At 40.1% G+C, this 16608-nt stretch overlaps 1 protein-coding gene and 1 pseudogene across 1 annotated transcript in view; both read left to right on the forward strand.

Annotated features, from left to right (window-relative positions):
• The window catches only part of Schip1 (schwannomin interacting protein 1), a 760409-nt gene that overhangs the window by 214280 nt on the left and 529521 nt on the right, over nucleotides 1-16608 (forward strand). The window lies entirely within an intron of this gene.
• On the forward strand, nucleotides 12029-13904 carry LOC128105301 (60S ribosomal protein L26-like; annotated as a pseudogene).

Consider the following 16608-nt stretch of genomic DNA (forward strand, 5'->3'; position numbering starts at 1 on the left):
GACAAATGTATGCATTTAAACATTGATATTAAATACAGATTTTAGAATTCCTTTTTATAACTCTTTGGTCTGCAGTGACATGATTTCAACATTATATTCAGTAACTTTAGTGACAGAAAATATCTCATGGGTTCCTTTTTCTAAGCAAAATTTTGGCAGAGGATATATACAGATACCTTTTACTTTAAATTCAGTATATATCCATGTACAAAGCATTACTCTAGGAGCCATCTTGGACAATAGTTCATATCACTTTGTCCAGGCAAATGAAACTGGAGTTAGAGCACCAGATTCAGGCTGGGGTTATGGCAAAAGAGAGGATCAGAGTTCAGATTCCTAGAACCCATATAAGTTGTGGAGGCCTACCTATTCCAGCCTCAGAAGGATGGGGTTCCCAGAGAAAGCTTTCTGTCGAAATTAGCCATATTGTTGAGCTTTGATTTTTCACTGAGAGACTTCCTTTAACAATAAGGTGTAAGAGCCATCAAGGGAGATGCTTGACATCAACCTCAGCACTACGCGCACACACACACACTCACACACACACACAGAGAGAGAGAGAGAGAGAGAGAGAGAGAGAGAGAGAGAGAGAGAGAGAGAGAGAAGCACACCACACATATATACACATGACAATAAGGAAAAAAAATAAAGTACTAGATTTGAGTCATTACTGAATAAACCAAAGGCTGGTTTCCTAACCATGCATGTGGGATGCTGGGCCACCTCACCTGTCTAGTTCTTGTTGAGTACCTGCTGTGTGGCAGACTCTAATTGTTTCAGTGGTGTTGGTCAACAGGTCATAGTGTGTAGTGCCTGAATTCTGGTGTAGAGGCTGCCATTTATATCTGTGGTGAGAAGAGCATAAAGTCAAAATCCTTGGGGAAAATGAAACACTAATATGGTAGTCTGCTTCTAACTATGACATCCACTGGGAGCCATGAGACCACACCTCCAGTTTGCTGCCTGTCTTATAGCCTGTCTCTGCTGTTAGGGTCTAAGGACTCAATCCTCCATGCCGTTACCAGCCAGATCACTCAATGTCACTGCTAAGTAAGATCCTTATGGGGTGACACTGAGTCTGGATCCAACTAAAAATCATTCTGAAGCTCAACAGAGCTCATGAGTCAGCCAGTCAGAGATGGGAAGTCATGTTTGGTTAGAAGCTCATTGATGACCTCAGTGTGCAGTGTGTATTACGGGGGAGGCCCTCTTATGTTCTGCATAAAAAGTACCTAGAATGCTTTTTAAGAAGGCTAACAGGCATGGTTTATACTTTTCACGCCCTCTTCTGTGCTCCCTATAGCACATGATATGGGATGCAGTAGGTGTGTAAGTGACTTTGAGAAGTTTTTTTTTTTTTTATTTATTTTGCAATACAATTCAGTTCTACATATCAGCCACAGATTCCCTTGTTCTCCCCCGTCCCGTCCCCCTCACCTTCCCCCCAAACCCCCCCATTCCCATCTCCTCCAGGGCAAAGCCTTCCCCACAGACTGAGGTCAACCTGGTAGACTCAGTCCAGGTAGGTCTAGTCACCTCCTCCCAGGCCGAGCCAAACAATCCTGCATAGGCCCCAGGTTTCAAACAGCCAACTCATGCAATGAGCACAGGACCCGGTCCCACTGCCTGGATGCCTCCCAAACAGATCAAGCCAATCAACTGTCTCACCCATTCAGAGGGCCTGATCCAGTGGGGACCCCTCAGCCATTGGTTCATAGTTCATGTGTTTCCATTCATTTGGCTATTTGACCCTGTGCTTTATCCAACCTTGGTCTCAACAATTCTCGCTCATATAAACCCTCCTCATTCTCGATAATTGGACTCCCAGAGATCCACCCAGGGCCTAGTCATGGATCTCTGCATCCAGATCCCTCAGTAGTTGGATGAGGTTTCTAGCATGACAATTAGGGTGTTTGGCCATCCCATCACCAGAGTAGGTCAGTTTGGGCTGTCTCTCGACCATTGCCAGCAGTCTGTTGTGTGGGTATCTTTGTGGATTTCTGTGGGCCTCTCTAGCACTTTGCTTCTTCCTATTCTCATGTGGTCTTCATTTACCATGGTCTCCTATTCCTTGTTCTCCCTCTCTGTTGTTGATCCAGCTGGGATCTCCCGCTCCCTCAAGCTCTCTTTCCCTCGACCCTCGCCTTACACTACCCCTACTCATGTCCAGGGAGGCTACCTGGAAAACAGGACCCCAAGAAAGACACAGGGATCGCCCAATGACAGAGAAATGGAATGAGATCTACATGACTTTGAGAAGTTTTGAACTTTGCTTTCTGGGACTAGAAGGGAGAGAAAAGAGACAATGGTGCCACATAACGATGCAATTGTGACTGAACATGTCAGAGACAGAGGAGCTTCGCTCTGAAGGGACAAATTGAGCCTGTCAAGCATTTCTGCCTGCCACTGACAGCACTTCAGTGGCCATCAGAGATAACTTAGGCGATACCTTAGTTGTCATCCAGAGTTCCAGCTGCAACTACTCTTGAGTGCTCAAAACATGACCTCACTGCCTTAGTTTTGGCACCCTGGTCAAAGACCTAGCATTAAAATTACTGTAATGTGTTCTCATGTTTTCCCTCCGATTTAATTTAGTTATTGTGTGTGTGTGTGTGTGTGTGTGTGTGTGTGTGTGTGTGTGTGTGCACCTATATAGCATGTATGTCATGTAGAGGTCACAGGGCAACTCATAGAAGTTGGTTCTCTCCTTCTACTATTTGTGTTCAGTGGGTTGAACTCAGCCTCAGGCTTGAGAGCAAGCACCTACTGATCCATCACACCAGTTCTCTTATATTTTTGATGGTGGAAGTTACATATTGATTTAAGGATTTTAATGAGGAAATGGCCACTCTCTTGTTATATCAGCTATTGCAAAGGTTATTAAAGTATTCTGTGGCTCAGTTGGTAGAGTTCTTGCCTACCATGTGGAAGCCTTGATTTAAGTCACCAGGCCTCATGGTACATGCCTGTAATTCTAATACTGAGACGGTATAGGAGGTAGGATCATCAAGTTCAAGGTCATCCTCATAGCTAGCATGGGCCACATGAGACCCTGTGGTTAAAAAAAATGGATCTTGTTTATTTTTTGTGACAGATAACCATGCATACAATAAAAATCAAAGGAGAAAGTAAATTTACATCCCATCTTCACTCCTCATTCTTCCTCCAAACAACTATTTTTATCCATTTCTTGTGAACTGACTCAGATATTTAGGTTTGTATTATTATATACAATGCATATTTCCTAGGACACATTTTAAAGTTTGTTTATTAAATGATCTACCTCGATGAATATCCAGGTACATACACATTTTTCTATCTCTTCGTAGTTAATATGTGTGGACAATTCCATTTATGAATGGACTACATTCATAAGTGGAGTAGTTCTGTGGATGGACATTAGTTTTTAGCCCTTTGATACATTAAGTAGTGCTGGAGTAAATATCTTTTATGTAGTTTTGCATAGTGCAGGAATAAATTAATATTAACTGAGAAAAGCTAAGTCTATTCCAAGCTGGTCATTGCCACTTGTATTTGGCAGATTATCAAAAGTTGACAGAGGAAAGGGAAATTTTGAAATGGGAAAAGAGGCAGATTTCTCGTGTAAAGGCCGGTTGGAGGTTGTTGGCATGAGCATGTGGGCTAGCTAGGAGAGGGACAGCCTATTTGATTGGTTAGGAGTGCATACTGGGCTTTCTCTGATTGACCTTAAGTTAGAAGAGGGAACAAAAATTAGTGACACTATTAGATTTTAACCTATAAAAGGTTGTTTGGTGATGATTGCTGCGGAAATTGCTATTTAGCTTCCTGGATTGTTACCAGAGAAAGCAATCTGGCTTCCTGAAAGCTTGACACATAGCAGTCTGTTTATTGGAGAGAAGGGGTTAGTTTCCTGATTAGGTTGTTGTGGGTTAGAGTTCTATTTTTATATATGATCTAACTGTTATCTGTTGATATATTCGGCCTCTCTGTGGATATATGTGAGTTTATTTATAATACAATTCCTAAAAGTAAATCTATCTATCTGTCATCTATCTATCTATCTATCTATCTATCTATCTATCTATCTATCTATCTGTCTACCTTGTATTTTTCTATCATCTATCTAGTTATAGAGAAGAGACAGAGGGAAGGAATGGATAAATTGTGTCTGCAAGGTTAGATGGGTGTGTAGCATCCTTATACTTGCAGTGATCCAACAGATTGTATAACCAGCCCTTCTCACCTCTGTGCTTCTGATAGGTAAAAAATATCTAAGGACAATTTCATTTGTGATTGAGGTTGAGAATTTTTATGGTAAATTGTGCATTTTCTTTGAATATTATATAATACTCCTGATAGAGACTGTTTTGAATTTCTCCCAGACCAGGGAGCATATTGATAAAAGAATAATTCTCTGGATTTTGGTATTATTGCCTTAAAAATTCAACCTAAAACCAAGAAGGGACATGTCTGAAACATGGAAATTAGACCACGGTTTTCTCTCACTCGTCCTGTATCAGCAGCCATCTTAAAACTCTTCCTCTCACAGAAGATTGACAGTAAAGGGACAGAAAGTGTTTATGAGGAAGACAGAGCTAAAACTTGGCATTACAATCGAAACAGCTGAGAAACACAGCCATGTCACAAGAAATACAATCTCACTCATCTGATAGGTGTAAAAATAGACAACGAAACAAAAGAATGTCATAAACACTTCTATTTAACATAATTTGGAATAATCCTGATCAAATGTGTGCTTGGTTTTGAAAAAAAAAGTTTCTATGTTTAAAGGTAGTTGTGTTCTAACGGGCCAAGTGCTGACTGAATAGCTTCCAGTATTGGAATGCAAACTAATTCTACATGTTTCACACAGTATATAACATGCCCACCACTGTGCCTGTCTTTAGAGAGGAATGAACTCTGTCCTAGTCTCTACAAGCCATCTTAGTTATTGAAATGAGCATTGGCAGTATTTTCAGCAGATTCATATATTTACCCCAATGTTCTCTTGATAATTATGTAGATCTTCCCTCCAAATGTTTGTTTTAATAGCTTCAGTTTTATGGTTAAGGCAACACACTTGTTCTTTGAAAGCTGATCATAGATCATTTACCTTTAGTGCACACTACAGTGTTTGCTATATGAGGAAAGGTGAACAATAGATGTGTATGAACTCTCTCATACACATGCATGTTAAGATGTGTTTCCAGAATTCTCTTGAAGCTTAGTTTCCTTAGTCTGGGAAAGCAGGCTTATGGGACAAATTATGATTATGATATAAAAGGTGTCTACTCAATCCAGAGTTGTTGATTCTTGTGGGGACTGGCTTTGTGTTAATTGTTTATTTAGTCATCATTATCTTACCTCAAGAATGTCTGGTGTTCCCTTACTGTTTCTGCTCCATAGAGTATCTGCAGCCCACTGTAGGAATGTTAAATTACCTTTTTATCAAATACTCGCAGGATGTATCAATTCTTTACAGTTTTCCCTTTAACATGTTTAGTTTTGAAAGAAAGAATCATTACCCTCCTGTAGCAGGCTTTCTTGGGCTGCCAACCAGCTCCCAAATCAAGACACAGAGACTTATCATCAATTACGAATGTTCAGTCTATTATTATGCTTGTCCCACTAGCTCTTACAACTTAATTTAACATGTTTCTCTTCATCTATATTTTGTCTCAGGGATTTTTACCTTTCTTTCATTCTGTATGTCCTACTTTTTTTGCTTCCTCTGTGTCTGGCTGGCTGGTGGCTGCCTGACTGGCTGGTCCCAGGTATCTCTCTCTCTCCCTGGTTCACTTCTCTTTTTTGAGCCTAGATTCCTCCTCCTACTTATTCTCTCTGCCCACCAGCCCTGTCTACCCTCTGCTGACTAGCTATTGGTCATTCAGCTTTTTATTAGACCAATTAGGTACCTTAGGCAGGGAAGGTGAAACAAATATAACACATTTTTACATAGTTAAACAAATGCAACATAAACAAATGCAACACACCTTTACATAGTTAAAGTAATACCCCACAACACTCTCCTACAATTTTAACAGTAGTAATAGGCTTGATATTGAAAGGCATGGATGACCATAGCTATGGGCTTTTACAGCTGAAATGCCTGTAGTGATTCACCTTTCATGTATACAGTGAACAGTTGGACTCTTAGAGTATTTCAAGCATTGTTTTAAAAGGTTTACCTGTACAACTTCATTTATTCCTCATAGCAACCCTGTTTCTTCTTCTTATTTTTACTGATAGGTAGTATCACTAAAGCAAAGAGATGCTAAGTAACTGCCCAAGGTCATGAGCAGATGGTGGAACTAGTTCACAATTGCCATTCTTGACTATTACTCTTTGTATCTTTAATTTACTATTTCTTCTTGTAAAAATACAGTTTAATTTGATGAAAATCATATTTTATTTATTTATTCTTCTTTCATACAATACATTCTGACCATAGGTTCCCCTCCCTCCACTCCTTGACAGGTCCCCCCTCCACCTCCCCACTTCCCTATATCCACTTCCTCTCTGTTTCCCTTCAGAAAAGACCTGGTCTCTCAGGTTTATCAGCCGAACACAGCATAACAAGATACAATAAGACTAGACACAAACCATCATATCATGGCTGAGAGAGGCACCCCAGTAGGAGGAAAAGAGTCTCAAGAGCAGGCAAAAGAGTCAGAGACACCCCCACTCCCACTGTTAGGAGTCCCACAAGAACACCAAGCTAACAACCATGACATATAAGCAGAGGACCTAGCACAGATTCATGCAGGCAGGCCCTGTGCTTGCCACCTCAGTCTCTGTGAGCCCCTTTGACCCCTGCTTAGTTGATTTTGTGGACTGTGTTCTTCTAGTATCCTCTTCCTCTCTGGCTTCTACAGTTTTTCCTCCCCCTCTTCTTCAGATTTCTTTAAGCTCCAAGGGGAGGGACCTGATGGAGAGAGATCCAATTTGGGTTCTCTCTCCATCTAATGCTTGGCTGTGGATCTCTGCATCTGCTCCCATCAGCTGCTAGAGGAAGCCTCTCTGATGATGATTGCACTAGGCACTGATCTACGAGCATAGCAGAATTTGATGAATATTATTATCTAGATCTTAGAGAAAGAATTAAATGCTACCTATTTAACACAGATTCTGGGCTCGTATTATTCTATATCCTATTATTTTAGATTAAAATACGTATACCAAAGGTGTATTAAGCCAATACTGGCTCCATAACTGTGATACTTATTCTTCTCTTTTGTAACTTATTGCTTCACACATTTTCCTGTTATAGATATGTCCAAAAATTATATTACAGGGTGAGGGTTCCACTTCTCCATCCTTCTGTCCTACCCTTATCAAGGATGCCTCATAATTAAGCTGAAGTCTTTCACTAATTTAAAATAAGGCATGCTAATTATGTAAATTATATATTAATGTTAAAGTGACATTAAGATTGTATTTGTTTGATGTTGTAGCAGTTTTGTATGCATAGAATGTTAATTCAGTTCTCATAAAATCTGCCATATAGACCCTGTTGTTATTTTGATCATTTTATGAATGGAGGAGTTGAGAACCAAAGGTGCAAGTGACCACCCCAAACTACCATCTGGCCAAGTTCAGCTTTGTACTCAGTATATTTGTAGCTAATTCTACTTCCTTCCAAAACAAACAAACAAAAAAAAACACCCACCACCACCACCACCACCACCAACAACAACAACAAACGTTGCTTGAGTTCAGCAAAGTGGTAAGCCCAGCTACCAGACACACCAAGCAGACAAAATAGCCAGGCCTCTTCCAGGGTTCACCCCTGCATGATTATGAAGATGTTGCATTGTTACAGAATAGGGACCTTAAAGGAAAGAGAAGGCAATTGGGATATATTTATTTGCTGATAAAGAAATCAAAGCTGTCTTTAAAAGCATGATTTATGATAACGTTTTTATACAGAGAGAAAAATGATTACAATGTAAATGATTGGCTCTAGAGATTATTAATTGCTGGACTGACTGATAGCTTGACACCTAAGAGGGGTCAAGAGGTTGAGTAGGAAGAGTATAGTAGGAAGGATTTGGAGCCAGGCAGCTCCTGTTGTACGGGAAATAGTAAGGATTCCTCTTCTTCTTTAGGCAAATGGAAATACAAACCCCTCCTTGGAATACTGTGGGGGAGCTACCCACCACCCCCACATTTCCCCAGAGTGCTCTTGAGTAGGAGCAGCAGGAAATATTAGACAGAAGGATTTAGAGTGTGGAGATAAACAGACAGAAGATACAGGATAGCCTCGAGAGGGCCTAGAACCTATTCCATCAACCTAGGGTATTTATAGAAATGCCAAGGGGTAGAGCAAAAGACTCAAGTCCCCTAGCAGAGATTTCACCCACCTCACCTGGCTTGCTGGTTGCCATTGTCTTCAGAGTTTATTGGCAGCACTGAGTCCTCCCTGGGTTTAAGCCAAGTGAGTGACCACAAGAAGGTTCGCACTAAAGCATGTTACTTCTGAAATGGAGCCTGTACTATGGAAAGTATAAGTAAATAATTTCCCAAGATGAAATTGTGTCAGCCTCAAAGGGGCTTTCTTTTTCTTTTTTATATTGTGCAACAAAATTCATCAGTTTACTTATTTTCAAAATAAGCAATATTTGCTGAATTGTCTATAAACTTAAAATTGCAAGCATGTTTTCTTTACATCCATTTATGTTCTGGGACAGTTAGATCCCCAAGGAGAGATATAAGGCTTAGAAATTTAAGCTCTATAAGAATTTAGGAGATGAATAATTGAAAATATGAAGTAAAACTCTTCTTATAGTATCTAGAATAAACAAATGCTTGCTATGGGTATCACTCATATGATCTTTTTCTTCTGTTATGTGGAAACCAATCAATATCCACCTATTAGCAACACACACACACACACACACACACACACACACACACACACACACACGGGGGGGGGAACGTTGATGCTTTGTGTGAGGATAAAATTAAAATTCAGAATTTATCCAGTGGTCATGGTCCCATTTGTCACTGTCACAGGAGCCATGAATGGAAAATAGAAGATATCAAAGACTGTTGCTATAGACTGGGCTTTCTTGCAACATTTATTTTAGACACACTAGCTTGAAGCCAACCTTTAGGCCATTAGCTTGGCATCACCAAAACATAATAGGATCCCATTATATCAACTTTGGGAAAATTCATATTACATTGGAGCTTGGCAATACTTAAAACTTATATTACATAAAAACTTATGTAATTTCTCAAGTAAACATTGGCATGTATGAGATGATTAACATTTAGTAGTGATGGACTAGTAATATACTCTAAACAGTTAATTCTGAATTCGAAGAATTCACAAACACACACACACACACACACACACACACACACACACGTGTGTGTGTGTGTGTGTGTGTGTGTGTGTGTGTGTGTATGTATACATATCAAAAAGATAACAGGAAAAAGACAAGACCTAAACTCATTCCTGTCAGTTTTGAAACATGGAGCTCAATGACTTAGTCAAACACGCGGCCCAAGATCATGATCTGCACAGAAAATGAAAACAGGATTGCACACCCTTAACTAATAAAGCTGCCAAGAATGTATCATGAGAGAGTGAATGTCATCATGTGAGAACGCTGTTTGATAACAACCGCCCTTCTGGTCAGCCTTCTAGGTCACCTGAGAGTGTGGAAAACATAGCAAGTAAGACTGCTTGCCATCGATTGTGTGTGTGGTACAGGGGAGAGGCAAGAAAGGGGATGTGTAAGGATCATTCATTCACCAGCAACACTGGACACAGCATCTGATACACATTCCTTCAAATTGACCGGATTCTGTCCTAAGAAGTCCTGCCCTGTCTTCCCTGTTTTTCAATAACTCACATTTATGAAAAGTTTTAATGAAAGATTTTTATTTTAATGAAGAATCCTATGAGTTTTGACATATGCATGTATTCAGGTCACCGTCACTATGATAAGGATGAAAAATAATCCTATATACACCCCATGGCTTTCTTAGTATTTCTTGATTCTTCAGGCAAATCAGCCTACATTCCCTAACTCTTAGTAATTGCTAACCTGTTCTCCACCCCATACCTTCTCTAAAGTAGGATATAAATGGAGTTAAACACTATGTAAGACTGACTGGTTTCTTCCACCTAGCTGATTGCCTTTGAAAGCCATCATGTTTTGGCAAATACCAGTAGTTTGAGCCTTTATGCTTATGAATACTATTCCATTTTGTGGTTGGAATTTTGTTGGCTTAGTCTCCCATTAAATATTTGAATTGTTTACAGTTTGTCTATAATTGGTTACAGTTTATGTATAATGCTGTCATAAATATGCATATATAGGTTTTGTAGGAATGTAGGTTTTTATTTCCCTTGAGTAAAAGAGCTAGGTGGATTGCAGGGATGAATTATTTATATTTGACGTTATCAAGCAGTCTTCTAGAGTGGCTTTATTGTATTGTAGTCATGTGAGCAATACCTGGGAGATTCTCCTCCCTAGCCGCCCTTCTAGGTTCAGTCACTTTCATTTTAGCCATGCTAGCAGTTGCTAATGTGATTTTTCAAGTAAACATTGAACTTCAGAGAGTTATTATTTGATACTTAGTCCAGATGGGCTAAAAATATGGGTCAGGGTTTTAGTTCTTTATACTATTAAGGCCCAAGTAACAACTGTGTGCCTAAGTCATTGTCAAGAAATCTTAAGACACATTCTTTAGTTTGTACTATTTGTCTTATTTCAATCCAAACAAGTGAATGGTGGCAGGAAATGATCAAACATTATAAAACCATTACTGTGACCTCCCTATGGCATCTAAAATACTTATTGTTGGTCATAAACACACCCTGCATTATCTAGATGGCATTCATCTTCACTTGCACTGGGTTTGGCTTCAATGTTGACACTGAAAAATGTCAGGCCAGGGCAATAGATCAATAAGTAAAGCGTTTATTGTGCAAGCAGGAGCACCTACACTTGCTCTCCAGAACCCAAATGAGAAAAGGCAGACATGCTGGTTGCCACTTCCTTATAATTCTAGGCCTGTGAGGTGGGGACAGGTGGATCCCAAGGTTTGCTGGCCAGCTGATCTGGCCTAGTTCGAGAGCCCCAGATCTCAGTGAGAAGCCTTGTCTCAAAGAACCAAGATAGACGACTCCTAAGGAACAACACCCAGGATTCCCATCTGTCCTCCACACCTATGCACATGACGTGCACACATGCACTCACACACAGGCATGGGGAAAAAAAAAAGAAAGTCAAGGAACACCCAGTTAACATCATGTGTTCTTTCTTCATTACCACTTATGATGAAGCAGAAATCTGGATGCTTCTTTCACAACCTTACATCAATAAATATTTGCTGAGTTCTCTCTTTGGGCCAGAAATTTTGCTGGTTATTGGAAATACAACAGTGAGAAAAATAGATATAAATGCTTGCCTTCGAAGTAAAAAAAAAAGAAATAATAAAGCAATAAAAATATATTGAGGAATTATTAAGCTCTGCAATCTTTAATAGAGCTAGGGAAAGCTTCTGTGAAGATTATGCTTGAGAAAGATGATGGTGAACCTTGCAGATAGCTAGCTCTGCTGTGGGTAGGCTGAGTAAAGATGACGGGGGTGGGTTAGGACAGCAGCCTACTTGGGAAGGACAAAGAGCAGCCAAGACTCAGGGTGGCTGGTACAGAGGAAAGTAGGAGTATAGCAGCAGATGAAAGGACAGAAGAAGTGGTAGACCATATTGAGCAGCACCCTACAGCCACTGTAGTGACCATTGCAAGTAGAGCACAGGCTTGAGTCCAGAAGTACAAGCAGAAAAACCAGCTTAGAGCTTCTTGTTGTAATCCGGGTAAAAGATAACGGCATCTTGGAGGAGGTTAATAACCAATGGGAACCCAAATCCATCCACACTGCTGTTTAGCTAGCTGAATAATCTAATAGGATATTGGATTCTATGACTATTCCTAGGACTTGTTTTTAGCACATTGGAACATTACCAATGCTTTATCTTTACCAAATATAAAAGTCTGTATTTAAAAATGTATATTAAGCATATTGAAATTCCCAGCCAAAGATATTCCACTGGAAACCTGAACCCACATATTCGGGAGGCAGCTTCTGACTGAGTAAGAAACATGACACTTCATTTTGCTTCATTTTGATAGCATGATGCATCTGTAGCATTGAGAGGTCTTTTCCTGATAGTTACAGCCAACCGAGTGAATACTCCTAGATTCCATAGCTGTCCACAGGCAGCTTGACAAAACAGTCAAATGAAGCTGGCTCTGGGTCTCGTCTGTTGTATCCACACCCTTCACATCAAGGAATTGCCATGTTGAGCCATTTCAGAAAGTACAAAGGCTTCTGGAATCTTCAAAATGAAGAATACTGTCTTTGTCAAGTATAAGATAATTAGAAGAAAAAACCCTTAGTGTTTTTGACTAGGAAGACAGCACTGTGATGTTTGATCACACTTCTGTTTTCTTGCTATTTTGGTAAAGAAAGAAACTCCTTGTTTTCACATGAGTGAGCACCCCTGTTAATCTCTGCCAATGGGCTTTTAAAGTCCATCCAAGGTCACAAGCATCACCTTCCTCAGAACTACTGACTCAAGAGGTTTCATCAGGAGGTGGGAACAGAATTAAGAAACATTCTTCCATGATTCGAACTGGTTGCGTTTCTTGTAAAACATGAAGCTGTATTTGAGGCAGTAATTCAGGTTATCTAAGAACAAAGCTCCCTTCCATGACATTTGATAGAGAGGCATGTAGTCTGTGCATTTTACTCAAAGTGGGGCTACAAAAATGTTTACCAGAGGCTGAGAGGGCATGGATGGAACTTAATGGACCAAAAGTCACAGAATTCCACCTCTTTGTTAAACATTCTCTACAATGAATATGTTTGAGAACATTCTTTTGATTTTTTCTACTTTCCTTCTCCTTCCATAACTACCCTTCTTCTTTAAAAAAAAAAATGTGATTGCGGCTGCCAAAATGAAGTTCAGTGCCTTTGTGACTTCTAACCAAAGCAAGAACTGCAAACAGCATTTCAATGCACCTTCTCACATTCGGAGGAAGATCATGTCTTCCCCTCTTTCCAAAGAACTGAGGCAGAAGTACAATGTTCTATCTATGCCCATTTGAAAGGATGATGAAGTTCAGGTTGTCTGAGGACACTACCAAGGTCATCAGATTGGCACAGTGGTCCAAGTATCCAGGAAGAAATATGTCATCTACATCGAATGAGTGCAGCAAGAAAAGGCTAACGGCACAACCGTCCATGCGGGCATCTACCCCAGCAAGGTGGTCATCACCAGGCTAAAGCTGGACAAAGACCGCCAAAAGATCCTGGAAAGGAAAGCCAAGTGTCAACAACTAGGAAAGGAGAAGGGCAAATTCAAGAAGAAATGATTGAGAAGCAGCCATAAGAGCATCTCATGCACAGCTTTCATTAAAGACTGCTTAAGTTAAAAAAAAAAAATAAAAAGATATGTCCTCCACTGAATTTACCAGCATGTTAATCTCTAAGATAAAGAAGTATTGATGTTGATTTTAAGAAGAAGGCTGAGTCTAATAACTAGGTGTACTGACTAGTTTTATATCAATTTGACACAAGCTAGAGTCATCAGAGAGGAAGGAGACACAATTAAGAAAATGCCTCCATAAGTTCAGGCTGCAGGCAAGCCTATAGAGAATTTTCTTAATTAGTGATTGATGAGGGAGGGCCCAGCCCATTGTGGGTGGTGCCATCGCTGGGCTGGTGGTCCTGGCTTCTATGAGAAAGCAGGCTGAGCAAGTCAGTAAGTAGCACTCCCCTATGACTTCTTCATTAGCTCCTGCCTCCAGGTCCCTGCCCTGCTTTAGTTCCTATCTTGACTTCCTTTGATGATGAACTGTAATGTGAAAGTGTAAGCTGAATAAACTCTTTTCTCCCCAAGTTGCTTCGCTCATGGTGTTTCGTCACAGCAATAGTAACCCTAAGGTACTAGGTAACAAATAGTGTTACAAGTCACATAGTTTCTAATTATTTATCTTCAATAAAATTGAAGAGGATCCAATACAATTGTCAATTGATAGATAATCAAATGTATTATTTGTTGACAAATGCTGATTCTAAGTCTCTAATTTGGAAGTTTAATGACTTGGTCAACAACTGAATTCTTATCTATCCCAATATAGATTTTCAGGCTTATTAAAGATGATAAATAGAAAAAGAATCAATGGATAAACCCTGTCTCTTTTTTTGTTAAGAGGTAATTCTTACTCAATAATAGATGATCAAATGGAAAAATGATTTGATTCAGCTCACAAATTACATCATTCCCATAAAAACAATTTGACCTTTTATCATTACCTGTCAGACTTGTTGTTTTAATCAAATGCTCAGCACCCACAATAATGATGATAATTAAAGTGATAACAAATGAGATATTTAAGACACTGGAATCTTTCTAGTCAGGATATAACTTTAAAAATCACTGACATTTTTACAGAGCTAGATGGAGTAATTAATGAAGGATTTTGCGGTATAAAATTCATATTGTACTCAACAGGTGATTCAACTATCAGATTGTTCACACCCTCATCTTGGTGTTCATCTCTACTCTAAATCTTTCAACAAGGTTAATGTAGTTACTTTCACCTCATGTGGAAAATCGCCACCTCTGGTCGAGTTTGGAACCTACTTTTGTTGATTCTTTCCTCCCTCCATCATGAGTCTTCTTTTCCTCTATTTTTTTTTTTGTGTGTGTGTGTGCATTTTAAATTTTTAGTGTGTCCAGTTTATATAAGTGATCAGCAGAGACTAAAGAAAAGGTAAATAGCCCATTTTCTTTGAAGCTTGCACTGTGGCTCTGAACTGTATTTGAACAGACGTCAGGCTTCCTGCACCGGTCTCTCTATGCAGTTCAAGTCTGACTGCAGATACCTGAGAGGGACGACCCCGACTCTCTTTTCGACAGGGCTTCATGTCAAAGCACTGGAAAAATTCCAGAAGGCTTCTGGTGATTTCGAGTTCAGCTGCCAAATTCTGGAGCCGTGGTGATCCCTCCCTGCTTCCAGCCCAGCTGCCGTTGGCTTTTGCGTCCAGTGGGAGCCGTTCTTATTATCTAGTGTTCCTTTCATTCTGCAGCAGGGGCAACGCCTTTAGCCTACTTGTCCACAGCAATGCGCTGCCCTGAGCCTGGCGAAGGCCTTGAATAGCCTGGAAGGCGTCCCCCTTAGTTCTCTTGCTGCTGGCTGCTGGTGTTTTGGAGTTGAAAGGTCAGAGAGCCTCTGATGTATTTCTGTCAGCAGTTCTGCGGGGTCCCACAATACTTGCCACCTTTCAAGGGACTTTGGCCTGGGACAATATCTGTGTCCCTCAAAGGGGCAGCATCCTCAGTCTTCCTCCTTTGATCTCCTTGCTTTGGACGTATTACCTTTCATATTCTCAAAAGACCTGTGAGTGAATATGTGGATAAATGAATATTCAGGGATGATAGGCCTCTTGGGGAAATAATCCATCATGCCAGCCCTCCGGCAGCTGCTCAATATTCATTTAATGCTGGCTGGCACCTTCCCACCCCTCTCTGTGGAGCAGCTATGGATATCTACTCTGTCATGAGGGAATTGCGCTTTTTGGAGTTTAATTTAAACATGTTGATACCTTATTGGGCTTTTGTTTTGTTTCAGTAGCTTATTTAGACATCGATTTTAAAATTTCGCTTCTTAAGGTTGGGGTGATGATTGTTACTTTCAATATCCAAATCAAGAACCCTTTGCAAGTATATATTAAAACCAATGGTTGCAGGCATTGAATCACTGGGTATTAGATTCTGTTAATTCTACTTAAAAATAACTTGAGCTTTAAAATGAATATATACACAATGCCAAGGATTAAATCTTTTAGAACTATTAACTTTATGATAAAACTTTTACAGATTGGAGCCGGAGAGATGGCTCAGTGCAGTGTTTAAGACCATGTGCTGCTCTTGCAAAGGACCCAAGTTCAGTTCTTAGCACCTCAATTAGGTGACTCATAGCTGCCTGTAACTGCAGCTCCAGGGGATCTAAAACTGGATCTGACCTCTGTAGGCACCTGAGCATTTTTTAAGAAAGAAGATTCTGGTGTTATGTGGCAATTGAGAAAATCAAAGTTCAAAGCTACATGATTATTACTAAAATGTGTCTCACTGTGACCATTAGTATTTAAACTTTAACCATTGAGAGAAGAGCATTTTGACATAATGGTCATAATTGTCAACTCAGACATTTGTGGGAAGATTCAAATATTGTTCTTAATGCCATGGAAACTCACTTATCTGATAATACCTCTCAGTCTCCTCTCTCCTTCTATGTGTTTCTGACACACATGCACACACACGCGCACACACACACACACACACACACACACACACACACACACACACACAGTGTGTATGAGAGAGCTGCCATCTCTCCTTCCTAAGGATTTTTGGTTGTTTTGTTTTTTTAATTAAATTTATTCAATTGTTTTACATCCTGACCTCAGTTTCCCCCCCTCTTCTCTTCCCATCCTCTCCCCAAGTACCTCCGCCTCCCATCTGCCCCCAATTCACTCCTCCTCTGTTTTTGTTCAGAAAGAAGCAGGTTTCCCATGAGTGTCAACAAAGCATGGCATA

Source organism: Peromyscus californicus, unplaced genomic scaffold, assembly GCF_007827085.1.
Source record: "Peromyscus californicus insignis strain IS unplaced genomic scaffold, ASM782708v3 Scaffold_9__1_contigs__length_137607984, whole genome shotgun sequence".
Classification (NCBI taxonomy): Eukaryota; Metazoa; Chordata; class Mammalia; order Rodentia; family Cricetidae; genus Peromyscus; species Peromyscus californicus.